General features: G+C 46.1%; 1 pseudogene; it reads left to right on the top strand.

Moving 5' to 3' along the window:
• Positions 1-10,602: 10,602 nt before the first annotated feature.
• Positions 10,603-11,174, top strand: LOC103072697 (ornithine decarboxylase antizyme 2 pseudogene; annotated as a pseudogene).
• Positions 11,175-11,772: the final 598 nt, after the last annotated feature.

Here is an 11,772-nt window from a genome sequence, read left to right as displayed (position 1 = left end):
CAGCAGGAAGACTCAAAAGCTTGAGTCTCTAGCTTGGCCTTAATCATCTGAAGGCTTGTTCATCCACCCATGGTTGGTGCTGGCTGTCACCCAGCTGGGGGCCTGGCTGGGGCTATTAACCAGAACTCCACACATGGCCTCTTGTGTAGCCTACACTTTTTCGAAATACAGGGGCTGAGTTCCAAGGGCAAGCATCCCCCAAGAGAGAGATCCAGGTGGAAGCTGTACTATCGATAATTTGATGACCTAATCTCGGAAATGATTCATTGTCACTTCTGCTGCATCCTATTGGTTGGGGCAGTTATAAAGATCCACCCAGCTCGAATGGAAGTATGTCAACATCATTACATAAGATGAACAAGTGGGATGCTCACATACATACATACATACATGTACACGAACATGTACATATACATATACATTACATACATACATATGTTGGTGTGGTCAAACTTGAAAAATATAATCAGCCACACTTCATTTCCTTTTTTTTTTTTTTTTTTGCGGTATGCAGGCCTCTCACTGTTGTGGCCTCTCCTGTTGTGGAGCACAGGCTCCGGATGCGCAGGCTCAGGGACCATGGCTCACAAGCTCAGCTTTTCCGCGGCATATGGGATCTTCCCGGACCGGGGCATGAACCCGTGTCGCCTGTATCGGCAGGCGGACTCGCAACCACTGCGCCACCAGGGAAGCCCTTTCCTTAAATTCTTGATTTTTACTTATGTTTCAGTGGGTTGGAGTCTATATGTACTTAAGTAATTTGAGTAATTCTTTCAGGAAGATTGCGTAAGTGAATATCTGAAAGCATCCATAAAGTCTTAATGTGTAGCATGTAAACTGCCATCTTTCTTCTTATTTTAAAAATTATAAAAGTAATACAGGTCCATCGCAAATAATTCAAGTATTGCAAAAAAAAACCCACCCCACCTTCCAGAGATAGACTGTTAACAGTTTGGCATATATTCCTGTAGATTTTTCTATATACATTTTAGCATGTATTAGCATCACTATAAAATGGGATTGTACCATCCATATTGTTTTCTAACTCGCTTGATTGCGTGGATTCCCTTTCTACCCCACTTTTATAAGTGATCTGTGAGTGTCTCCTCCTGGCAGTCATGAGCAGCCTGGCCAGCTGGATCTGGTGTATTCATATCTGAGATTGTATGATGCCTTCTTCCTTGAATAGCAATCCAACTATGTGGGATTTTCTTGGGTCGCAACCTTTCACAGTACAATTAATGAGTCCAGCCAGCAGCAGACATGTTTAGGGACCAGCAAAAATTCAGTCCAGTGGGCGTTCAATTGACTTCCTTCCCCACTGTGCAAGAAGCCAGTGTTGACTCCATTTACACATTCATCTCAATATTCCTGTAAACGTGTCTATAAATGTGCCTGTTCTGTACTTTTGCCTTAGAATTGGTTATAGCATCTTCCTGGCTCCCTGGTTAATAATGAGTTAAAGAATATCTTTAAATGTGTTCAGTTTGTTTCTGTATAGGAGTCATGATTGTAACTTTAAAAAAATTATCTTTCTTGAAAAGTTGGGAAATGGTGTATTCAGCATTAGCTATAACAACGTAGTAGGCATGATATGATGCTACTATGTCTTTCTCTTTCTGACTTCACTTAGTTTGATAATCTCTAGGTCCATCCATGTTGCTGCAGATGGCATTATTTCATTCTTTTTGATGGCTGAGTAATATTCCATTGTGTATATATACCACACCTTCTTTATCCATTCATCTGTTGATGGACATTTAGGTTGCATCCCTGTCTTGGCTATTGTAATTAGTGCTGCTATGAACATAGGGGTACATGTATGTTTTCTAATTATAATTTTGTCTGAGTATATGCCCAGGAATGGGATTGCTGGATCATATGGCAACTCAATTTTTAGTTTTTTGAGGAACCTCCATACTGTTTTCCATAGTGGCTGCACCAATTTACATTCCCATCAACAGTGTAGGAGGGTTCCCTTTCCCCACACCCTCTCCAGCATTTGTTATTTGTAGACTTTTAATGCTGGCCATTCTGACCAGTGTTAGGTGGTACCTCACTGTAGTTTTGATTTGCATTTCTCTAATAATTAGCAATGCTGAGCATCTTTTCATATGCCTCTTGGCCATCAGTATGTCTTCTTTGGAGAAATGTCTAGTTAGGTCTTCTGCCCATTTTTGGATTGTGTTGTTCAGTTTTTTTGTTGTTGGATATGATGCTACTATGGACAATAGAAAGCAAATATATATATATATATATATATATATATATATATATATATGCAGTATGATTAAAACTGCATTTAACATTCATAAGAAAATAGACTGGAAAAGGTATACCAAAGTATAATGTATTAGACTGCTTGATATTTTTCTTTACTATATTTTCCAAAAGATTTTACATATGAATGATGCTACCTTTGTTACAGAAGTCCAGTGAGGCTCCAGTCTGAGCCTTTGTTTTACTGATGGAGTAATGATTGTTTATGGATTGTGAGGGGCTGGAGAGAGGGGCATCCTGTTCCCTGCCCAGCTACAGGGTTCTGCGCTGCTGGAGAGTGAGGGGGGCATATGATGATAGTAAAAGCAATAATAAAATAATGAGTATGTATATTGTCCCAGGAATTGTGCTAAGCAGTATCTAATTTAACCCTCACAACAGTCCTTTGAAGTAGGTACTATTGGGTCCCATTCTACAGATGAGGAACTGAGGGAGTCAGGAAACTTAGGAGGCTAGGTAACTTGTCCGACTAATATATGGTGAAGCAGGAATTGAAACTCAAAAATTGAACGTGATACCCTGCATCACGTGAGAAACAATTGGAAAAGAAATCCTGGGATGCCTTTCTGAAAAATTACCCCCATTCCTGAATCCAAGCCCTCAGAATCAGTTTATTCAGGAAACCTTTCCTGAACCTCCTCTGTGTCCCAGGCCCTGAGGATAAGACATGGCCGAGTCTTCAAGTAACTCACGAGCTAGGATGAGCTGGGGGGAATGGAAGCAGGAAGGGAGGGTGCTGTGGGAGCACAAATGAGGGGCACCCGTGGGGCAGGGGTAGGTGCTTCCAGGAGGAGGTGACAGCCAACTTGAGTCTCATAGGAGGGCAGAGCCAGCCTGGTAAAGGGGTTGAGGGAATGGTAAGGGCATTCATGGCAGAAGAAAGGCCAGAGCAGAGGGGTAACAAAGACACACCAGAGAAGCACTCATTCTAGTACTGCTGTCCCCTACCTCCAGTGCCCCCCCCATCACCTTCCCCAATTATAGAAAGCCATTTTGTTCAGTGGGAAGTGGGCGCAGTTGATAGTTGGGGGTGGGTACCTGAACATGCCAATCAGAGCCCATTTTTCTTCAGGATGTTTGGACTTGGGTCAGACCACCCCTCTCCGAGGGTTAATGGTGTAAGAAGCAGCCTGGGGCAGGTGGAAGCAGTGATGTGCAGAGGGTGTGTCAGGCGAGTGGGGCGAGGCTGTGCAAAGTCTGAGCGGTGGCCCTACACATCCCTGCAGTCCAGCTGTCCGCCCAGCATGGGGTTCCATGCCACATGCCAGGTCATCTTAATCTAGTTCCCATTTCCTTTAGATTGTCCACCTTGGGTTCCTGTCACCTGTAATGAAAGATCCCTGCCTGACACAGTCTCCGAGTTGGTCAGACTGAGTAGAGGGTCATTTCAGCTGACTCAGAGAGGCTGATTTGTAGATCAGGAAGCCAACTGATTCATTTACCAGGAGAAATTCAACTGCTCGTTGGATCATCCTTTCAAGTCATTATTGCTGGTGTCTCCTTTTCCTGGAGAAAAAGCACGTGGATTGACAGATAGACGCTCGGAACCGTCTTGGTGAGCAGGCCCCTGTGCCAGCGGTGATTTTTGCAGCTAGTGGCATCGGTCTAGGGCGATCCTCATGCCAAGAAGGAAGAAGGTTGTCACAGAGGCTGGGCAACTGGGTGTGGCCAGGGGTACTGCGGGGACCACAGCCTGGGCTTGTCACACTGGAGTCCTCTTCTCTCTGGTCACTGAGACCACCTTGTTCAGTCAGCACCTTCCTGAGGCGAAGCTCAGGACCCATGAGTGGGCTCAAGTGCCTGAAGACGATGACACTTCCATCCTGGCTTCCCAGACTGTAGCCTCAGGCCACCTGGACACAGCTACTCCTGATGGCTCTGAGGACAGCTGTCCTGTCAAAGCCCCTGCAAGAAGCAGATCATGTAACCCCATCCACCCAACCCTGAGCAACAGAGGCGCCCTGGTGGGCTGCCTCTCAGAGGCCTGGCAGGGCACAGGCCGGGTAGTCAGTGACTTGGGGCCTGGCTTGAAAACACAGGCTGGCTCTGGGGAGGGGTCTTAAAAGACCCAAAGGAAGCTGCAGTTCGTGGTGGGCTCTACGGCTGGAGGTTGGGTAGACTCAGGGACTGGGGTGGCCGCAAATGGCCAGGTGCTGGTTGAAGTTACCGGGGAGTAGAGATTGTGGGTGAGAAAGAAGGCTGGGTAGGAAGAGTGGGGGCCAGAGAGAGAGAGAGACAGACAGACAGATTGGCTAACAGAGAGATGGTAGCTGCATCCCAGAACTGCCCTGTTTCTGGTCCTTCCCTAGACTTGACTAGGGGACTTCACAGTATCTTCAGGGCTACCACCCTGCCTTACCAAAAGTGTTGGTAAATCCCAACACTTTTCCTGGGTGATGCCAGCATGTCGCTGATACGCTCCATCAAACTGAAAGCCGCAACCGAGCAGGCCATTTCTGCTGCTGGCTGGGCTGCTCCCTTGGACAATGACTTATGACTTTACTCTTTTTGGTGTTTTTTTTTTTTTTTTTTCGGTACGCGGGCCTCTCACTGTTGTGGCCTCTCCCGTTGCGGAGCACAGGCTCCGGACGCACAGGCCCAGTGGTCATGGCTCACGGGCCCAGCTGCTCTGCGGCATGTGGGATCCTCCCGGACCGGGGCATGAACCCGTGTCCCCTGCATCGGCAGGCGGACTCTCAACCACTGTGCCACCAGGGAAGCCCTGACTTCACTCTTAGAGGGAACTTTCTACTTCAGGTTGGGGTCTCCTTGCTGTCTTCGTATGTGCAGGTTGGAATCTTGTCTGAACCACTGAAACCCATAGATGTGTGACCTGGGCCTCACTATCCTCACCTCTTAAATGGCCATCCTGCAGCCTGCTCCATTATGACAGCATTGAACTTTATCTGAACCCGGTGCTCCCAAAAGGCAGCTGTGATTAAGAAATTCCCGGGACTTCCCTGGTGGCGCAGCGGTTAAGAATCTGCCTGCCAATGCAGGGGACACGGGTTCGAGCCCTGGTCCGGGAAGATACCATGTGCCGCAGAGCAACTAGGCCCGTGCGCCACAACTACTGAGCCTGTGCTCTAGATTCCGCGAGCCACAGCTACTGAGCCCGTGTGCCTAGAGCCCGTGCTCTGTAACAAGAGAAGCCACTGCAATGAGAAGCCCACGCACCGCAACGAAGGCCCAACGCAGCCAGAAAGAAAGAAAGAAAGAAAGAAAGACTTGAAATGATACAAAGGTCCTGTAATAGAACGAATGAATGAAAAAATTCCCCCCACCTCTTTAAGTTCTGGGTGAACAGGACCACCTTGCTCTCACATATTCCAAGAAAACAACCCGTCTACATCCTTTCTTGCTATTCCCACGAGACTGGTTGATGACTCCCTGGTTCACCTGCCTCTCTAAAACCTCACGCCCCTTCCTTTTCTTTGAGAGGGTTCTCATTAATGAAGTGCATAAAATCTGTCATTGGTGCCTTTTGCTTTAACAATTACTGGAAGCTGTTGTAAGCATCTATTGGGTGGGGCATCTGGAGTCCCAGGTTCCAGTCCTGGTTCACCCAGGCCTGGCTTCCCTTTCTGCCAGGTTTCAGTCTTCGTTGAGAGCTCCCTAAGGGCCCCTTACTTTCAGGATGTGAGTGGCAACTCAGCCTCTGCACGGGGAGGCGGGGCCTATACAGCAGCTGTAATATTTGCATGCCGCCACCAGAGGGCGGCAGCTCCGCGGAAGAAGGCCCTGGCCGCTGCACCCGCTCGCTCCCGCAGAGCCTTTAAAATGCGCTTTGGAAGTGGAAGCCAGGCAGCGTTTTCAGCCCTCGAGTGCTTTCCCCTGGTACACGCCGTTGCACTCCAGGCATTTCTTTTTTGCTCCCGCCTCCGGAGAGTCCTCCTCTGCCGATGTCAGTCAGAAGACTCTTGAGTGAGCTGGAGAGGACCCAAAAGCCAGCCTTGAGCCTCTGGGCCTCTAGCGCTTGTCTGGGGACCATGTCCCTTCCCTTCGTGTGGCCCTCTGGCCCCCTTCTCTATTTAAGACAAGTTGAAGAATCCTTCAGGCTGCAGGCAAATGGGGAGGAGAGGCAGAAGGGAGGAGTCCAAAGAGGACTGCTTCGGGGGCAGCACTTAACCAGGCACTGCCATCAGCCAGTTGGAGCATCACAATGTCACCTTAAAGTGGGCAAGGCAAGAGCTGTTACCCAGCCTGAAGGATGGGGAAACAGGCTCCCAGAGAGAAAAAGGGATTAATTAGCCTCTGGTAGCACAGCTAGTAAATGGCAGAAATAGGACAAGAACTCGGTTATCCAGACCCCAAACCAGGAGCTCTTGGGGTGGCCAGGCACACACAGACAGAGATGGTTCCCCACTTGGCAAAATTAAACATGGGCCGCTCCAACAGAAAGGGGCCCTGGACATCCTTCAGGGTGGAAACCAAAATGCAGCCATCGAAAGGACTCAAATTGTCGAGTTTTAAGTATTGATGTGGTAAGATGATAACATTTGCTTTTTCAAGTGTATATGTCTACATACACATTTGAAAAGCAAATATAAATACCAAAGCCAAATATAAATTAAAAGCAAATATAGGGAGCTTCCCTGGTGGCTCAGTGGTTGAGAGTCCGCCTGCCGATGCAGGGGACATGGGTTCGTGCCCTGGTCCGGGAAGATCCCACATGCAGTGGAGCGGCTGGGCCCGTGAGCCATGGCCGCTGAGCCTGCGCGTCCGGAGCCTGTGCTCCACAACGGGAGAGGCCACAACAGTGAGAGGCCCGCGTACCACACACAAAAAAAGAAAATATAGGGACCTCCCTGGTGGAGCAGTGGTTAAGAATCCACCTGCCAATGCAGGGAACATGGGTTTGAGCCCTGGTCCGGGAAGATCCCACATGCTACAAAGTAACTAAGCCCGTGTGCCACAACTACTGAGCCTGGGATCTAGAGCCCACGAGCCACAACTACTAAGCCTGTGCACCACAACTACTGAAGCTTGCGTGCCCTAGAGCCCGTGCACCACAACTACTGAGCCCACGTGCCGCAACTACCGAGCCCGTGTGCTGCAACTACTGAAGCCCCCGCACCTAGAGCCTGTGCTCCACAACAAGAGAAGCCACCGCAAGGAGAAGCCCACGCACTGCAAGGAAGAGTAGCCCCCGCTCACCGCAACTAGAGAAAGCCCACGAGCAACAAGAAACACTCAACGCAGCCAAAAAAAAAAAAAAAAAAAGCAAATATAAAGCAGCCAGACTGTACACAGTGGGCTGTCTCTGGTGGTTGGAATAGCAGTAGTGGGAGGAGGGTTTTCATTTTCTCTGGATTGTCCAAATTGTTCATTACTCACATATATAAACCAGAAAGGAGAAGAATGACTCGATATTTCTGTTTGACAAAAAGTAATACCTCCTTGTTAAAGAGTTAGAAAGTACAAAAGAGTATGAAGAAAATGAAATTCATCAGTAACCCACCTTCCTCCCCATAGATATTGATGTTTTTCTTTCTAGTTGGTTTCTTCCTCTACAAAACGTGAATAACAGTATTAACCGTAGAGGAATGTTGTGAAGGTTGAGAGAGAGGGTGTATATAATAGCTAACATTCCAGAAGCGTTAGCCATTTTTATATATAACAAAATCAGTACCGCACTGTATATATTTTTTATACGCTGGTGTTTTCACTTACAACATTGCTTCATGAACAGTTCCCCATGTCAACTCTTCTTTAAAAATGATATTTTTAGTGACTGCACGAAATTTCATTGTATTTAAGTACGGTTTATTTAACCGGTCCCCGATCGTTGAACCTTTAGATTGTTTCCAATTTTTGCTGTTAAAATAACAGTGAGATTAACATTTTTAAACATCTCTCCTTGTCAGCCTTTCTGATTACTTCCTTAGATGGATTTCTGGAGGTAGGATTAACTGGGACAAAGGGTCCAAATATTTTTCAGGCTTTTGATTCAGGTTACCAAATTGCTTCCCAGAATGATCTTGCCAATTTACACTCCCACCTGCCGTGCGTGAGAATGCCTGCCCCAGAGCACACAAAGGAGGGATTTTTTGGCGATGGGTGAGATTTGATTATGTTGCTGGTCTGAGGAGAAGGAGCCCTGTAGGGAGGGAGGGTTTAAATTTTAGGACAGAGAGAGGATGTCGAAAGGAGTGAGGTCCCTGGGAGAAAGGGATGGGGTTTTGAAGCACACTTATAGGAATTGTCTTGGATTTAAGAAGGGACACCTCGTTTTCTGAGATGGTTGGAAAGAGGTGTGATTGGGTGTGGATATACAGTCACTGTGAGTAGGCAGGTGAGATTCAGGAGAGCTAGTCTCTAGGGGTCCCCGTTGCTCAATAAAGTAGGAGGCTGAGTCATCTATTCCAAGGTAAAAGCTGAGGGCTAAGGAGGAGACTTGAGGCAGGGCTGAGGGATGCCACCCTTTAACTTCCAGGGAGTAAAAGTGTTCACAGTCCAGTTGAAGCAGATGACCTTGAGTTTGTGGTGGCACCGTTCTTAAGGGCTGTGTGTACTTTACAGCATGTAGCCACCTAGGGTAAGAAAAACTTGTACACTTGTTAATCTAAACTAAATCTTTCAAAGTATGTGGTAAACAGTAGAAAACAATGAGGCTGGAGGAGTCATGGTAGTAAAAAGTTTATGAACTTCTGGAGCTGTACCAAACTTTCAAGGAACTGTTAATTCCTGTCTTCTATAAGTTTTTCAAAAAAACTAGAAAAGAGCAAAAGCTGCCCAGATCATTTTATGAAACCAGTGTAATCTTTTTTTTTTTTTTTTTTAACATCTTTATTGGGGTACAATTGCTTTACAATGGTGTGTTAGTTCCCGCTTTATAACAGAGTAAACCAGTGTAATCTTGGTTCCAAAATCAGTAAAGACAAAGCAATAAATGAAAGAATAGGCTTGTTTCAACTATGATGTAGATATAAAAGTCCTAAATAAAATATCAGCTAACTAACCCAGTCATATAACCCAGTTTTATATTTTAAAAAAATTTATTCTGATCAAGTAGGGTTTATCCCAGGAATTTCAGGTTGGCTCAACATCAGAAGTCACCTCATCAATAAAGGACAAAAATCATACAAGTATCTCTACTGGTGAAGAAAAAGCATTTGGTAAAGTTCATTACCTATTTATGGTTCAATAACTTAGCAAACTGGATATAGGAAAGACATTTTTAACTTGGTAAAGGCGATATATCAAAAACTTAAAGCAATCATACTTAAGAGATTTTAAGTGCATTCTTTTTAAAATCTGGAAAAAAATATGGAATCCAACTGTACTGCTACCATTCAACATACAATAATGAAAGTTCTAGACAAAGCTATTAGGAAGAAGGAATAAGAGATAGACGGATTAGAAGAGAAAAGATAAAAGTATCATATTGAATGGATAAAGAAGAATGGAGATACACACACACACACACACACACATACATATATATATATAAAATCTTCTTTAATGGAACATTACGCAGCCATAAAAACAAATGAAATAATGCCATTTGCAGCAACATGGATGGACCTGGAGATTATCATGCTAAGTGAAGTAAGTCAGAAAGAGAAAGAAGAATACCATATATCACTTATATGTGGAATTTTAAATATGATACAAATGAATTTATTTACAAAACAGAAAGAGACTCATAGACGTAGGAAACAAACTGTGGTTACCAAAGGAGAAAGGAGGTGGGGGAAGGATAAATTAGGAGTTTGAGATTAGCAGATACAAACTACTATATATAAAATAGATAACAAGGTCCTACTGTATAGCACAGGGAACTATATTCGAGAGCCTGTAATAAACCATAATGGAAAGAATATGAAAAACATATACATGTATAAACCGAACCACTTTGCCGTACACCAGAAACTAACACAACAGTGTAAATCAACTATACTTCTATTAAAAAACTACCATCATGTAGAAATAATATTTTCATTTGCCTTGTAAAAACAAAGAGAAACAAGAGATAGACTGTTAAAACTATTAAGAGAATTCAGTAAAATCACCAGACACAATTTTAACCTAAAAAAATAAATCCATAACATTTCTCTTCACCAGCAGAACCAACTTCTAGTTACAATAGCAGCAAAAAAGCGTGTACAATGCCTAGGAATGAACTTAACCAAGAATATAAAAGAAACCGAGTTGGAGGCAGGCGCTCGCTGAGGCAGGAGGAGGGCTCTGGGCCCGCTGCCCAACAGGGACTTAGCCCGCAGAGCTTGGCCCCGCGCGCGCAAGACCCCACACCCGCCCACTCATCCACCTACCCACTCCCTGCGCCGCCTCTTTCCACCCTGAGCAGAGCCGCTGAGGATGATAAACACCCAGGACAGTAGTATTTTGCCTTTGAGTAACTGTCGTCCCCAGCTGCAGTGCTGCAGGCACATTGTTCCGGGGCCTCTGTGGTGCTCCTGATGCCCCTCACCCACTGTCGAAGATCCCCGGTGGGCGAGGGGGCGCAGGGATCCTTCTCTCTCAGCTCTAATATATAAGGACGAGAAGCTCACTGTGACCAGGACCTCCCTGTGAACGATGGAAAACCTCACATCGTCCACTTCCAGTATGAGGTCACCGAGGTGAAGGTCTCTTCCTGGGATGCAGTCCTGTCCAGCCAGAGCCTGTTTGTAGAAATCGCAGATGGATTATTAGCTGACGGGAGCAAAGAAGGATTGTTAGCACTGCTAGAGTTTGCCGAAGAGAAGATGAAAGTGAACTACGTCTTCATGTGCTTCAGGAAGGGCCGGGAAGACAGAGCTCCACTCCTGAAGACCTTCAGCTTCTTGGGCTTTGAGATTGTGCGTCCAGGCCATCCCTGTGTCCCCTCTCCACCAGATGTGATGTTCATGGTTTACCCCCTGGACCAGAACTTGTCCGATGAGGAGTAATGGTCATAGAGGATGCTTTGCCCAAGAGCCACAGTGGGGGAAGAGGGGAAGTTAGGCAGCCCTGGGACAGAGGAGGGGACTTCTTGCTGTCTAGGGAAGGACGCTGAGGCGCTCAGGGTGAGGGTTGCCTGTTGTGCTGACGGCGTTGACTCGTTGAAATTGTTTTCCATAAAGAACAGTATAAACATATTCACATGTAATCACCAGTAGTAAATGAAGATGTTTATGAACTGGCATTAGAAGTTTTTTAAACTGCGCTGTGTGACGTGCTCTATCTAGCCTAGGGGAGGGCATTGCCTAGAGGGGGAGGGACTGTCTGGGTCCAGGGGCAAGGCCTGGAGAGCTGGTGGACAGCACTGTCAGGCTAAGGTTCCCCTGCTGTTGGGCTTTCTTTTTTGGTTTTTAAGACTTGTGTATTTTCTTTCTTTGCTTCCTGTCACCCTGGGGACTCCGGAGTATAGGCTTTTCAGCCCCTGGGCAGTGTCCTTCAATTGTTTTTTGACACTCCACCTGGGCTTCTCTCTGTGCATTTGTGTCTGGCCTGGAGAAAGCAGGTCTGACCCCTCCTTTACAGCTTTGTGTTATTCTGGCATTTGGT

The sequence above is a fragment of the Lipotes vexillifer genome, unplaced genomic scaffold, assembly GCF_000442215.2.
Source record: "Lipotes vexillifer unplaced genomic scaffold, Lipotes_vexillifer_v1.1 scaffold972, whole genome shotgun sequence".
NCBI lineage: Eukaryota > Metazoa > Chordata > Mammalia > Artiodactyla > Lipotidae > Lipotes > Lipotes vexillifer.
The sequence above is the reverse complement of the archived record's forward strand: the minus strand, read 5'-3'. Positions and strand labels throughout refer to the sequence as shown.